Here is a 15,788-nt window from a genome sequence, read left to right as displayed (position 1 = left end):
TTTTTTTTTTTTTTTTTGGTCCTGGGGATTGAACTCGGGTCCTTGCGCTTGTGAGGCAGAGGTTGGAACCACTGAGCTACATCCCTGACCCTCTAATGAGTGTTTTGTATGTCTTTGATTACCTCATGCTAGGTATTACCAGTGGAATCGTTTGGCCATAGGGTATGAATATGTTTGGCATTACATAATAGATATTACCAAGTAGTTTTCCAGAGTGTGTATGCAAGTTAGGCATCCCTAATCTGAAAATCCAAAAGCCTTAAAACGTCCCAGTTTTTGAATGTCCACATGATGCCACAGATGGGGGTATGGGGAGCACTCATTATATATAGTTACCTTCAGGATGTGTGTGTAAAGTGCACGGAAAGCATAATTTCATTTTAGACTTGGGTCCCATCCCTAATAGATGTCATATGCATAGGCAAAAATTCCAGAATTCACAAAAAATCTGAAACCTGAAACTCTTTTAATCCTAAGCGTTTCAGATAGGGTATGCTGAACTCACACCAACTTTCATCTGCATCAGCAATGATTTGTTCACATACTGTAGGTACTAACCTTTGGGATTGTCGGTTTTCTAGTTTCTACCATTCTAGTAAGATATGCAGTAGTGTTGCTTATTGGCTTTAATTTGCATTTTCTTAATGTCTAATGATATTGAGCACTTTTCCATATGTTTATTGGCGTTTTTTATATCCTTTGTGAAGTACCTATTCAAGTGTTTTGGCAAAAAGTTGTGTTTTTTAAATTGATTCATAATCACAAAATTTGAGTATGAGTTTTCTGTTAGGTATATTGTACATATCTTCTCAGTCTCTTGAATTTTTACTTTTGTTTTGTTTTGTTTTTGAGACAGAATCTTACTATGTAGTTCAGGCTGGCCTCAACTCACTATGTAGCCCAGGCTGGCCTTAAACTCAGTGATCCTCGTGCCTAAGCCTCTCGAGTGCTGGGATTACAGGTGTGCACTTTTTACTTTCTTAATGCCATTCCTTAGTTAGACACTAAAGTAGAAATTGACAATGTTATTTTGGTAACAACTGCACACAGGTCACTTCTTGTCATTACTTGGAGGATGGTGCCTAGCATGGTAAGAAGTTTAGAAGTTCTGTTTTTATTAGCTTTGCCTCTTCCGCAGGGCTAGATCTTTAAAAACTAAATATGTGCCCTGAATGGTATGGGGAACCAGCCCAGTGTATGGATGGAGCAGATAAATTCGTCTAACTCTGCAGACTAGTAGAAGCTCAAGCCCTGATAATACTGGTTTAGGAAAGCCATGCTTTTATATAAACCATAGCCAGAGTAATGCTTAAATTGCGCATCATTGCTTAAGATCTTGATACATTTTAATCTAGCCGTTTAAAAAGGGATCAGGGCCAGGGATGTAGCTCAGTGTTACGGAGCCTGCCTTGCAAGTGCAAGATTGTGAGTTCAATCCCTGGTACCAAAATTTAATAAACAAATAAAAATAAAAAGGGATCATAAACAAGTTAGGAGCATGATGATTGGGTGTTGGTGCCATATTTGTGAGATGTGCCTCCCTTAAACCTCATTACAATGTTGGCACATTACCATCTGATGAGGAAAAAGAAACATCACTGGTCAAATTGACTTTTTCTTCAGAGTTAGATTAAAACCTAAAAAAATTGAAAGCTAAAAGTTAATATCCAGATACTAAGGGCTAAAAGACAGAAGTACGTTTCATGTAATGGTTAAAATCGGTTATGCAATAAGTGGGAGTTCTAGCTCTTCATTTAATAGCTTGGCAATTTAGGCAGTTTATTTAGCCTCCTTGAGGTTCACTTGTCTATTTGAACTCACCTCATAGGTTTAGAAACAAAAACATAAAACTGCTATACTCTATTTGACATTGTATTTCATGTGTAGATTTTTTTTTTTTTTTTTTTTTTTTTTGGTACTGGGGATTGATATGCATGGATCTATTTATAACTGTAAGATTTGGGACAGGATCTTTAGCAGGGAACTGGGTTACAATATAAGATTTGATGTGAATATGGGAGTTAGTAGGCCTTTTTGTGACCCTAATTATTCAGAGGAAAGTTACCTGTTGAAATTGCTCAGAGGGCAGGCATTTTAATTATGTAAAGGAATTGTTTACACTTGCTATTGCCACTCTTAGCTCTCTCCCTTTTTATTCCAGTGAAACTTCTGTCTCCCGACTTCTGAATATGATAAACTTGTATGTAAAATATTTTGTGTATTCACCACATTGTGTTGTAATTATTGTTTTACTTACCTTTTTCTTTAGCCAAATGTAAGTCCCTTTCTTGTTTATAGTTCCAGTTTCAGTACCTGATGCAGCTTAGGTAGCAGTAATGTTCGAAAAATATTGTAGAAGTATATACATTTTCTTAAATGGCTTGCTATCACATATTACAGATATGGCACTTCTCTTGTGTCCAAATCATAGTCATGACAACTGAAAATTTTCGTTGCCTTGGGCCCTGTACATGAATTTTCTCTAATCTTTTTTTTTTTGGTACCGGGGATTGAACTCGGGTCCTTGCGCTTGCAAAGCAGGCCACTGAACTGCTAAGCTAAATCCCCAGCCCAATTTTCTCAATCTTTTGAGTAATCTTTATAGGTAGGTAGATTCCCCATTTTATTTATTTTAAAATTTTTTAAAATTTTCAATTATTTGTTTTTTGAGACAGGGTCTCAATATTTAGGTCAGATTGGCCTTGAACTCACTGGAATCCTCATGTCTCATCCTTTCTGTGTGCTGAAATTACAGGCGTGTGCCACCACACCTGGTTTGAATCTCCATTTTATATTTGAGGAAACAGAGGTTCAAGTGGTTAAATTGTTTTCCCAAGACTATATTTGTATGTGCTCTCTACCTTGTAAGCCAGTTTTCTTTCAATTATACCATCACCCCCCTTGAGGGTTGATGTGTCTGTCAGGAGGAGGGACTGCTATGGGGCCATATGGACTACCTTTCCCTCCTGAGATAGTTTTCAGGAAGAGTGAGCAGGACCAAGGCACAGGCCAGTTATCAAGAATGTTGCAGAAAAAGTTCCCACAAATGAGCAAGAGAGACAAGAAGTAGAGCAGGATGTAACTTGGGAGGGTCAACTCAGGAAAAGTTGTTCAGTGAACCATCAGGCTGGAAGGACCAAAGCGGATGGCACACAGTAGAAGCAAAGATAGAGAACAGAGAAGGGTCAAGAGACAGTCATGCCACAAACCTGCTCAAGTCAGATCTCACCAAGAGTTCTGCTTGCAGCAGTTCATCCTCATCCCCTCCCCGCTTCCCCTCCCCGCTTTGCCTCCCTTCACCCTCCTCCCCCTCCTCCCCCTCCCTCCTTGGGTCCTTGGGTCCTTGAGCTATGGAGGCAGGTGGTGGAGCAGTTCTTAAAGCACAGATTGATGGAAGGTTGGGGGGCCGCAGGTTATAGATGGATTCTCAAAGAGAAACAGCAACTCAACAGAGCATGAGAGCCAGGAATGACTAATTAATATTTTTAGTTCCAGGCACTATGCCTAACACATAGTAGATATTCAACACATGCATTTTTGAGTCAATGATGAATTTATTTCTAATCTTTTGGAGCTGCTCACATGGAAAAAATAGATGCTGAGACCTCTCTTACACAAATACATTTTACAACTGATTGTGTTCAGAAACTGGGGGAACTTCACTGGAGATTTTGGGCAGAAATTGAGAGATACTGTGAAATATTTAGAATACAAATTCTTTTTACATTTGGACTTTGATAAAAAAGGATAAGGTTAAGATAGGCTGGACATTGTGACAGGTATTATGCTAGGCTGATATGAGGGTAAATTATCATAGCCTCACTGTGAGCTCACAGTCTAGAGAAATAAAACCAGTGAGAGGATTTAGCATCGCTGCTGTTGTGAGAAAATGCCAAAGGAAGCATCAGGACATGCAGAAATTCTAGCTGTAAGAGGGGATTATCAGAGGTAGAAAATCCAAACTAATAGTAAGTGAACTACATTTATTTCCCTATTATGGAAATACATTGGGGCTGGTGTGTACAGTATGAAGTGAGCAGTAACGACAGCATCACTCCACCCTGGGAGGTCTCATTTTGTGACCTGAGATGGCAGCCTCTTAGTTCAGGATCAGGATGGGAGAACATAGAAGTCGAGATTAAGGCGTGTCTCCTGAAGAAGATCCTGGAAACTTGTGCTTACGTCCCATTGTTGACAGTTTATTTACATGGCTCTGTATCCTCTCTTGTGTTTAGCTAATAAGCACGTGTGAGTTCCATAACACTGAAGGGAGGCTGATATTTATTAGATCAGCAAGCAGTCTTTGTCTAAGTAACAACTTCTGTCTTTTAGAGAAGGCCTAAAGATGGTCGGGGTTATCTGAGTGAACAAGATAAGAAGAGAATAGCCTTTTGAGAGGTCCAACCATGGCTTTAGCGTTGCTTGGGTTGAAGGGGGTGGCTCCAGATGAGCCCAAAAAACCATTGAGGGCTACAGCTATCATTTTTTAAAATCTTTCTAAGTTTATTGGTACATTTTAGGTATACAATACAGTTCCATTCATCGTTGGGATCTTGTACCTTTACATGACTTATCTTGGTATCTTTCCCCATTCCCCAGCCCCCACTTCATCCCCCCACCCTTCCCTGTTTACAAAGATATTGTTTCCATGTCATCATTTCAATGAGTTTGTATTTGTATTTTGTCATCAGCGAGAGCCATTGAAAACTTTTAAGCAGAGGAGTAATACAATAAAATTTCTATATGAGGTGAATCATCCTGTTATATGAACAACAGATTTTATAGTGACCCCAGTTCAGCCCAGACTACTTGGTGAGCTGTCACACTAGTGTAAGGGAGAAGTAATAATTTATTTTCTCCCCCCTCCCTACCCTTCCCTCCCTTCCCTCCCTCCCTCTCCCTCTCTCTCTCTCTCTCTCTCTCGCTCTCTCGCTCTCTCGCTCTCGCTCTCTTTTTCTCCCATTCCCCACTCCCCTTCTACTCCTCTTCCTCCTCCTCCTCCTTCTTTTGTAGGACAGGGGGTGTCTAACATGCTAGGCAAGTGTCTCACCACTCACCCCAGTGAGATGAATTTGAAGTGGTCATGACAATCTTAGCTCTCTGAGTATGCCAGAATGTATGTATGTGTCTGTCTCTTTTTCTCTTTTCCCTTGTTTCCTTCATTTTTTAAAAATAAAATTTATCCTTTAAAGTGTAATCAGTATATTCACATATATATGTCAATGTATTCACATCATCACTGTCTAGTTTAGAACATTTTCATTGCCTGCAAAGAGACTCGACCCTTTAGTAGTCATTCCCTACTCACCTTTCTCCTCAGGCCTGGCAGTTACTAATTACTTTGTTTCTATGGATTTGTTTCTGGAGTTTTCACATGAATGGGATTATGTGGCCTTTGGTGTCTGACTTGTGCTGTTTTCAGTGTGTGCCATTTGTCAGTTTGTCTGAAATCAGACTTCATCCCTTTTTGACTATGCCATAGTATGTATATACTATAGTTTATGTCTGTCAGCTAATGGACATTTAGGCTGTTTTACTTTGGGGCCATTTTGAATAGTGCTGCTGTCAATGTTTATATGCAAGGGTTTTTGTGTGTACATGTAATTTCATTTCTCCTTTGAAAAAATGTCTGGTGAAGGTTTGAGAGAGCATCAGACTTCTTTGCAAAATGATGGCATCATTTCATGTTCCCACTAGCAGTGTTTGAGGATTCTAACTTCTCCATATCCTTGCCAGCCCTTAGAATGTATTTGCGGGGTGTCCTGGGTATAGAACCCAGGCCTCTCACACTGAGCTACATCCCCAGCCTTTTTAAAACTTTTGCTTTTGAGACACGTCTTGCTCACTTGCCAAGTTGTCCAGGAGGGGGGTTGAGCTTGTGATCCTTCTGCCTCAGCCTCCCAGTGTGCTGGGACCATATCTGGCTTAATCTTTCTTTTTAATGTAACCATCCTTTTAGGTGTGTAAGTAGGCTATCTTTTTATTGTAGAGTTGTACGCTTTTATTATTTATTTATTATTTCCTCATTGAGTTTATTGGTACATTTTAGGTATACAGTACAGTTACATTCATCATTGGGATTTTGTACCTTTACATGACAGGTCTTGGTTCTCTTTTTTTTTTTCCTTTCTTTTTTTTGGGGGGGCGGTTTGAGACAGGGTCTCACTATATAGTTGAGAGTGACTAGAACTCACTATGTAGCCCAGGCTGGTCTCGAACTCACAGCAATCCTCCTTCCTCAGCCTCCCAAGTGCTGGGATTACAGGCGTGCACTACCACGCCCGGCTAAAAGAGTTCTCTGGAAATCAGAATATACAGCTGTCAAGTATCAAGTATATTCTTTAAATGGACATCTCTTTTTTTTTTTTTTTGTACCAGGGATATGAACTCAGGTCCTTGTGCTTGTGAGGGAGGCAGCGGAACCACTGAGCTAAATCCCCAGCCCCTTGTGTTCTTTCTTTTTTCTTTTTATTGAGTTTATTGGTACAATCTAGGTATACAATACAGTTACATTCATCCTTGGGATTCTGTACCTTTACATAATAGATCTTGATTCTCATTTTTGCCCCTTGAAAAAAAATTTTTTTCCTCTCCCTTATTACCTTTCCCTCACCCTTCCCACTTTCCCTACACCTTTAGCCCTTTACTTCCTATTTCACATTATTAATTATCTCATTAGGATCCTGTGTACTATTATAGTTTTTCACACCAAAGAAACTGTTCCGTATTTCAGTTAAAGAAATCTCTGTATGAACATTAAAAATAGGGAATCCTAAAATAAAACTAAAAAGGAAAGTAAAAGAGAAAAGGCAGTGATGTAACATCAAAATAATCCTTAATTCAAAGTTGGGAACTCAGAAAAATACCCTTGATGACCACCTCTGTCTCTGCAGAGTGGGTCCAAAGACTGGCACAGTCAGGAGGTCTGAGAGTGCGTGGGGGGGACCTTATGCGGGTTCAGGGGCACCTGCGCTGCTACCTTCCCAGCACTTGAGCGATGGCGGCTGGGTCGGGAGCAGGCGTGGCTCCGTGTTCTTTCTTGATAGTGTTCTCCAAAGCACAAAAATTTTAAATTTTGATGAAGTCTCATTTTTTCACTGGGAGCTTGTGCTTCAGTGTTGTATCTAACTGTTGCCTAATTTACACTGCATTTTCTTCTGAGTTTCATATTTTTAGCTCCTGCATTTAATTCTGATCCATTTTGAGTTCATTTTTGTATATGATGATTGTTAGAGGTCCATATTTATTCTTGTGCAGGCGAATATCCTGTTATCGTCTGGATTTCATTCTGTGTCCTTGCTGTCAACGTTGTGGGCTAAAAGGCAAGAGCTCTATGGCAGAGTGCATGCTTAGTCCTGGATGTAGGAGGCCCTTGGTTAGAGTCCCTCGCACCACACAAATAAGTAAACACCAGGTGACTGGCAATGTAGGGTTTACTTTAGGACTCTGGGCTCTTCCTCACTGATATATCATGTCGATCCTTAGGCCCAGTCGTGAAGATTTAACTTCATAGTTTTGAAATTGGAAGATAAGAGTCCCCCAAATCTGCCTTTATGGAATGCGTTGCTGTCTCCCTGATGCCACCCCTTAATTCATCCTATCCTTCCCCATGTAGGGGCTGCAAACCAGGGCTAAATCCAGTCAGTTGCCTTTATTTTTGTGACCCAGCAGCTAAAACTGGTTTGTATTTTTTATCCCCCACCCCTGTGTGTGTGTGGAGGGGTACTGGGGATTTAACCCCCAGGGCATTCTACTACTTAGCTACACTGCCAGCCCTTTTTTAAAAATTTGAGATGAGGTCTTATTAAATTGCCCAGGTTGGCCTTAAACTTGTGACTCCCTGCCTCACTTTCCTGAGTAGCTGGGATTACAGGTTTGTACCACCTCTTATGGCAGGCTTTTACATTTTAAAAATGGTTACATTGAGCTCAGTGGTTCCACCACCTGCCTCACAAGCACAAGGACCTGAGTTAAATCCCTGGTACCAAAAAAAAAAAAAGTTACATTTAATTGGTTTTATAAAATATGCAGTAGTCTTAAATTTTGCCTTTTGGCCCATAAGGCCTGAAACAATTTTTTTTTCTGGTTTCTTGAGATCGGGTCCTGCTGTGTAGTTCAGGCTGACCTTGAACTCCAGTGATCCTCCTGCCTCAGCCTTCGAGTGCTGGGGGATTACAGGTGTATGCTACCATACCCAGCTGAAATACTTACTGTTAGGTGTTTTAAGTTGCCAATCTCTGTATTTATCACACAGAATCAAAGTATATGTAATATTTTACATGTTTCTCCTATTAGAGCAAGAATCTTTTTTACCTAGCTGTCCCTACTATCTAGGAAAATATTTGGTATATGGTAGTAATTTGGTGAATATTTTTGAATGAATAAGTAATGTGACACAAAGTGATATTTCTGTTTTTTTGGAAATATTTTTGACAGTGTAAATGGCTCTTTTGTTTTTTGAGACAGTGTCTTGCTTTTTGTAGTCTGGGTTGGTCTTGAACTGACTGTGTATCCGAGGCTGGCCTTACACTTGTAGCAGTCCTCCTGCCTCAGCCTTCCAGGTGCTGGGATTACAGGTATGCTCCACCACAGCTGGCTGTAAGTGGCTTTTTTACGACATATAACACTGGGCAAAAGTTACTGAAAGTCAGCAGTATTTTTTTGGAGATTGAATCAAGCCTTGGGCATTCTACACTGAAACATGCATGCTCAGAGAGAGAGAGAGAGAGAGAGAGAAAGGAGTGAAGAAAAAGGGGAAGGGTGGAGGAGGGAGGAAAATGTAGCTCAGTAATAGAGTACTCCTGGGTTCAGTCCTCATTACTGGAGCAAACACACACACAAAAAACAGAACAAAAAATATGAATGGTAAAAGTATACATAGAGCTATCAGTTGAAGTATTATGGTCATCTGTCACTTAACCACAGGGATGTATTATAAGAACTACACCTATCACCCATAGAGGATTTTGTTACTGTGTGAACATCAGAGAGCATACTTATACTTACACAAACCTGAGTGGGACAGCTCAGTCACTTAGTGTGGCCTCTGTTTGGGGAAGGCCTAACTGGAGATTGAGCCCTGGGCTTTGTGCATGTATCATAACCCTAAGCTCCCCTCCAGCCCCTTCAGCGGCCTTTGCATGCCTTTGAAAGGAGTGATAAAGGCAAGATGAGATGGGGTGCATTACAGTGGCTGCAGTACTTGTGTGAGGTCGTTGCCACTGGAACATAGCAGATTGTTTTGCTGGAGATATAACCTAGGCAAGAGTTCTACCACTGAGCTATATCCCCATTCCAGTAAACTTTTTAAACTGAGGAGTAAACTCAAATAATAATTAAAAGATGTAAATGCATAAACCAGTTACAGTCATTTATTTTCAGGTAGTATATACAGTACATGATTGTCTGTGCTATACTGTTTTGGGAGGGGTAATAGAGATAGATTGAACCTGAGGCCTCTGAGCTACATCTCCAGCTCTTTTTATTTTGAGACAGGGTCTCTCTAAGTTGCCCAGGCTAGGCCTGAATTTGTGATTCTCCTGCCTCAGCCTCCCAGCTGGGATTAGAGACATGTGGCACCTGCCTGGTTTGTGGTATGTATTTTTTTCTTTTTGGTACTAGGGATTGAACTCGGGACCTTGTGCTTTCAGGGCAGATGGTGGCACCTCTGAGCTAAATCCCCAGCCCTGTGCTATACAGTTGGTAGTGCAATAGGCTTGTGTACGGTAGCATTACTACAAACATGAGAGTATTTTTTGCATTGTGATAGCTGTGGTCACAAGGTGATAGGAAGTTTTCAGCTTTGTTTTGATTTACAGGGACTGCCATGGTAAATTTGGTCTGTCATTTACCAGAAAGTCATTATGAGGTGCATGACTATTTCTAAGCACAAACATAGAAAACACCTTAAATATCTTTTTTTTTTTTTGAGACAGGGTCTCATTATATAGTTGAGACTGCCCTGGAACTCACTATGTAGCCCAGGCTGGTCTCAAACTCACAGCAATCCTCCTGCCTTAGCCTCCCGAGTGCTGGGATTACAGGCATGTACCACCACGCCCTAACACCTTAAATATCTGACAGTAGAAAAGTAATGAAATTACGATTTTTTTTTCCCGGTACCAGGGATCAAACTCAGGACTTTGCACTTGCTAGGCAGGCATTGTGCTACTGCCACTCAACTAAATTCTTACTATTTATTCATGGCGGGGAGAAGCTAGAATGTGTGGGGCAAAAGATGCACATGAGAAATCTCTGTGCCATCTGTTTCAGTTTTTAAAAAGGGCCACTGCCGGTTGTGATGGACACATGCCTGTAATCCCAGAATTTAGGAGGCTGAGGCAGGAGGGTTAGGGTGAGTTCAAGGCTAGCCTGGAGTACTTCATGAGTTCAAGGCCAGCCTGAATTACAGAGAGTGACCCTGTCTCAAAAAGCAAACAAAGAGCGCCAGAAAAATTGTGTATGTGTGTGTGTGTGTGTGACTGTAATCCTAGGTATTCAGGAGACTGAGGAAGGAGAATCCCAAGTTCAGAGTCAGCCTGGGCAATTTAGTAAGACCTTGTCTCAAAATAAAAAAGGTCTGGGATGTAGCTCAGTAGTAGAGTGCTTGCCTAACAGGCATGAGTCTCTGGGTTCAATCCCACAGTGGCTGGAGGGGTGAGGGGGCATTGGAACTTTAAATGTACTGAACTGAAAGATGTCTAATTTACTGTTAAATAAAGTCAGGACACTTTGTATATAGCATGATTTCATTTTTGTTTAAAAATGAATTTGGCTAGGTGTGGTGGTACATTCCTCTAGTCCCAGTGCTCTGGAGGCTGAGGCAGGAGGATCCTTGTGAGTTCAGGGCCAGCCTGAACTATGTAGTGAAACCCTGTTCCAAAGAACCAAAAATAAATAAATAAGCACATAAAATTGTGTATGAACATAGGAAAAATCATTTATTTAAGAGGTAATTTCTTCTACAATTGGATTTAACGGAGCTAAATAAGGAATTTTCAGTTCTTAACTTGATATACTCCAGTAAAAGTGATAATGATGGGTGATACATTTATTATGTGTGCTTCTCTGACATTTCTCAAAATAATCTTAATAAACACAAAAATTAATGGAGAGCAGGAAGGGGGATGTCATAAAAATACATGTACAATGGTACCTTGGTTCACAAACTCAGGCACTGCTATATGTGTGTATCTCATGTTTGTGTTCATATGCATACTCATGCATGTATGTATGCATGCACTGTGTACTGTGTGTGAACACAAACACAGCACACAAAGTGACTGTAATTGTCATTCAGTTAAACTGCAGGATGCACTGCATTTCCGTATTTTTTTTCTGCTGGGGCTGAGGCTTGAGCCCAAACTTGGTCAACTAGGCAAATCTTACCATTGAGCCTGATCCTCAGTTTGAATTGATGTGCGTTTTTAAAGTTCAGGACACAAAAGTTCCTTTTTTTTTTTTTTTTAAACATCACAATGTACAATAGTTTAGTTTTTTGAGAGTGAAGGATTTATTCTTAAAATGTTTTCTAGTATTACAGCAGTATGTATTCTGGTTTTCTTAAGGGATTACAGTTTGTCCTTGTCTCTGAGTTAAAGTTTAAATTTTATGGTAATTAACCAACTGTATGACCTTTGAAACTAAACAAAGTATTCCAGACCAGTGAAACTCTTAAATACAATTGCTTCAGGTTTGAACTGTAAATTCTCTTCCACTGAGCAATTTAGTGACTTAATGAGACCCTGTCTCCAAAGAAAAGTAAATAAATAAAGCTGGGGATGTGAAGGCTCTTGATTCAATTTCTAGTACTCAAAAAACAAAAGTTGAATTTTAGCCGAGCGTGGTGGCGAACACCTTTAATCCCAGCACTCTTGGCTGAGACAGGAGGATCGCTGTGAGTTCGAGATCAGCCTGGGCTACATAGTGAGTTCCAGGTCAGTCTCAACTACATAGTGAGACCCTGTCTCAAAAAAACAAAACAAAACAAAACAAAACCAAAAAACAAAACAAACAAAAAAAAGTTGAATTTTATATGACTTGGCTTTTATTTGATAGATTAGAATTTCTTATGTAACTAAAGAAAAGTTCTGTTCCATATTTTTTTCTTTTCTCCTGTTCCATATTTAACAATCAAGGCACCTAGTCATAGGAGATTTGGAAATTTTCTTAACCTTCTGTCCAGTGTGATTAGCAGTTTTAGATGTTTTGAGACTCTGCACTTTGCAAATTATCAAGACCTTGATTTCCTCCTCTAGCCAGTGGAATGGTAGCCACCTAGCAGTATTAGCTCTTTGCCCAGTGAAGGAAAATGAGGTGCCTAGAGACTGCATCTTGTTGTTAAGTCCGTATTAGTTTTATTTATAATATATAACTTTAAGTTTAAAAGTCTCTTGGGTTTTAAATTTGGGATTTAGTAACAGTGTACAGTACTCTTGAGAATTGAAACATGCTTCAGATTTGCTGGATAGTCTCTCCCCTTCTCTGTCCTCCCTCTTGTACCCAGGGCCTTTGCACTGAGCTGTAGGGCATCTCCAGCCCTTTTTGTTTTAAGACAGTCTTGCTTAATTGCCCAGATTGGGCTGGAACTTTGAATCCTCCTGCCTTAATCTCCCAGAGTGCTGACAGGTGTGGGCCACTACTCCTGGCTTAGACAATTTTTCATAAATTGTTTTCATTCATCTTTTTCATGAGACTAGGACAGTTACAAGTGAATTCAGAAATTGAGCAACTCAGAATCTAATTGTGACTATTCAAGAATGATTAGCTTCAAAGATATTCATAACTTTATTAATAATATAAACATTTCCCATATTTTCGGTCCTCAGGGGATTGTTTTGGATAACCTAATAGGCTTTTCTATCTCATGATTAATTTTACTTTATTGAAAAATTACTTGAGACAGAAGGAACTGAATAAGCCTGGTTCTAAACAGTGCTGCTTCAGTGGGCTTCTGGGTGGTTACTAACACGCTAGTACCCAGTGACAGGTGCTGCCTATATACCTCTTAAAGCAAATAAATCACTTGAGGATTCCATTTAGCAACAACTTTAAGGTTTGTCAGTAGCCCTTTCTTTCCCTCCTTCCCTCCAGAGGCTTCTTACTAAATGACATCCCTAGCCTTTTAAAAATTAATTTAAATTAATTAATTTATTTATTGGTACTGGACTGGGGATTGAACTGGGGACCTTGTGCTTGCAAGGCAGGTGGCTGCACCACTGAGCTAAATCCCCAGCCCCCATTTTTAATTTCTAATTTTGAGGCAGAGTCTTGCTGAGTTGCCCAAGTTGGATTGAACTTGAGATTCTCCTGCCTCAACTTCCCTGAGTGCTTAGATTATTATAGTTAAGGTACCTTGCCCAGCTATATTTTCATTCAGGCACTGGCTCCTCTGAGCTATATGCCCAGTCTCAGTTGTATCTTTAAAATTATTAGCTGAAAATGGTAGCACATACCTGTATTCGGGAGGCTGAGGTAGGAGGATGGAGAGTGTAAGGCCTGTCTCAAAACAAAAACGGCTGGGCATGGTGGCACACGCCTGTAATCCCAGCACTCCTGTAATCCCAACACTCCAGAGGCTGAGGCAGGAAGATCACTCTGAGTTGGAGACCAGCCTGGGCTACGTCGTGAGTTCCAGGTCAGTCTCAGCTACACAGTGAGTCCCTGCCTCAGAAAACCAAACCAGACCAAACCAAACAAAAAAAACCAATTAAAACAAAAACAAACAGGGCCGGGGATTAAGCTCAGTGGTGCCACCACCAGCCTTGCAAGCCCAAGGTCCCAAGTTCGATCCCTGGTACCAAAAAAATAAAAAATGATTTTGAGGATCAGATTTTACCCTCCCCTCCCCCTCCCCTTCTTGATCCCTTTCTAGTTTGAGAAAGACCTATGTCCCTGCTTCCTATTATCTTTTTTTTTTTTTTTTTTTGGAGACTCTTTTGAAAAGATACCGAGTAGAGGAATAGCTGAGTCAAATGGAATTTCAAGTTTTAGTTTTTCAAGGAATCTCCATACTGATTTCCATACTGGTTGTACCTAGTTTACATTCTTGCCAGCAGTATAGAAGAGTGACCACTCCTAAGCCTCATCAGCATTTATTATTTGATTTTTTTTTCTTTTTTGGTACTGGGAATCGAACTCGGGTCCTTGTGATTATGAGGCAGGTGGTAGAACAACTGAGCTAAATCCCCCGGCCCTGTTATTTGATTTCTTGATGATGGCCATTCTTTCTGGGATAAGATGGAATCTTAGGGCTGTTTTTTTGTTTTTTGTTTGTTTTTGATGGATAAATTTATTGGTTATCATCTGAATACTCTTCATAGAAAATTTGGTTTAACTCTCAGCAGCCTGCTCCTGAGCTCTGAGGAAGCTTGCCTTCTTTTGAGCTATCCTATCTTTCTTCTGGGCAAGAGACATTTTGGGATGGTTGCACCTCTTCTTTTTAACTTCTTTCTTCGCCTTCTTTTCATAGACTGTACTCTCTCGTATAGCCGCATGAGCTTTTTTATACATCTCCTCCATGTCTGGAGTTACGTTGTTCTTTATGTACTGAGAGAACTGTTTCTTGTAAGCATCTTCATCTTCCATTAGCTAACACATATAATCAGCAACATTCTGACCCATGGTGTGCTTCCAGTTTACTTCTGCACTGAACTCTTTGCTTTCAGAATCATAACCAGGGAATCATTTGGTACTGGGAGGGATAGACAAGCCTCCATCCACAGTACCCTTCAGAGCTCCAAAAACTTTATTGCCAGTTGTAGTTCTGGCAAGACCTTCATCTAAATAGCAGGTGAACGCACCAGGTTGACCATCAATGCTTTCCACCGTGTATTCATCTCCAGTCACCTCCACCTGGCCTCCATAGATCTTAGCCATTCCAAACCTATTAAGAAGCCTGCGAGCCAGCAGCAGCCCAGTACAATATGCTGCAGCATATTTTGTTAGCCAACTTTCACACTGTATTTTGGTAGTTCATGAGCATATGCTGCACAGACTATCATATCCCCTTCAATACGGGCATAAGCAATCTGACAGATGATATCTCTGTCAGTTACACGAACTATCATCCTGTATTTAGGTGTGTTGTACTTATTTTTGTCCTGGATCACCAAGCGTTTGCGAGCACAGTAATCAGTTTGCCCTCTCGTCTTCTTCTGAACTTCATTTGGTATCTCTTAAAGTGGGCCTTATTCTTCACAACTTTAACAAACCCCATCCTGTGGAATAAAGACCCGTAAGGGCTCCTCACAGACCTGCAGGCCCAGTAGCCCCTAGGGCTGTTTTAATTGGCTTTTCTGTAATGGCCAGTGATGGCAGATATTTCTTCATTTATTTATTGGCTATTTGTACTTCTGTGAAGTGCGTTTTGGTCTTTGTTTTGTTTTGTTTTGGTTTTGGTGTTGGGGATCAAACCCAGGATCTTGAGCTTGTGAGGCAGGAAGTGACATCACTGAGCTAAATCCCTGGCCCTGTGAAGTGTTGATTCATTTTCACTTGCCCGTTTTTTTTTTTTTTTTTTTTTTTTGTACCGGGGATTGAGCTCAGAACCTTGTACTTGTGAGGCAGGTGGCAGATCCGCTGAGCTAAATCCCCAACCCCCACTTTCCCATTTTTTGATTGGGTCTTGTATTTTGCAGATTTTTTTTTTTTTTTGAGATGATTTCATTATGTTGCCAGATTGGCTTGGACCTAACTCTGGGCTCAGATAATACTCCTGCCTCAGTTTCCCTCATAGATATATCTCTTGGCACATGCTGCCTTGCTTGACTATTTTGGTATATATTTTT

General features: G+C 40.4%; 1 non-coding gene and 1 pseudogene across 1 annotated transcript; one reads left to right on the top strand and one right to left on the bottom strand.

The window, feature by feature from the left end:
* Positions 1 to 1,478: 1,478 nt before the first annotated feature.
* On the top strand, positions 1,479 to 1,581 carry LOC117286207. Its single transcript, XR_004517353.1, has one exon. It is a non-coding gene; the product is annotated as a small nucleolar RNA U13 (small nucleolar RNA).
* Positions 1,582 to 14,331: 12,750 nt separating this feature from the next.
* Positions 14,332 to 15,255, bottom strand: LOC104861987 (annotated as a pseudogene).
* Positions 15,256 to 15,788: the final 533 nt, after the last annotated feature.

This window comes from Fukomys damarensis, unplaced genomic scaffold (genome assembly GCF_012274545.1).
Source record: "Fukomys damarensis isolate Sample0158 unplaced genomic scaffold, DMR_v1.0_HiC HiC_scaffold_15, whole genome shotgun sequence".
NCBI lineage: Eukaryota > Metazoa > Chordata > Mammalia > Rodentia > Bathyergidae > Fukomys > Fukomys damarensis.
Note: the sequence above shows the minus strand (reverse complement) of the source record. Positions and strands in the feature narration are given on the sequence as shown.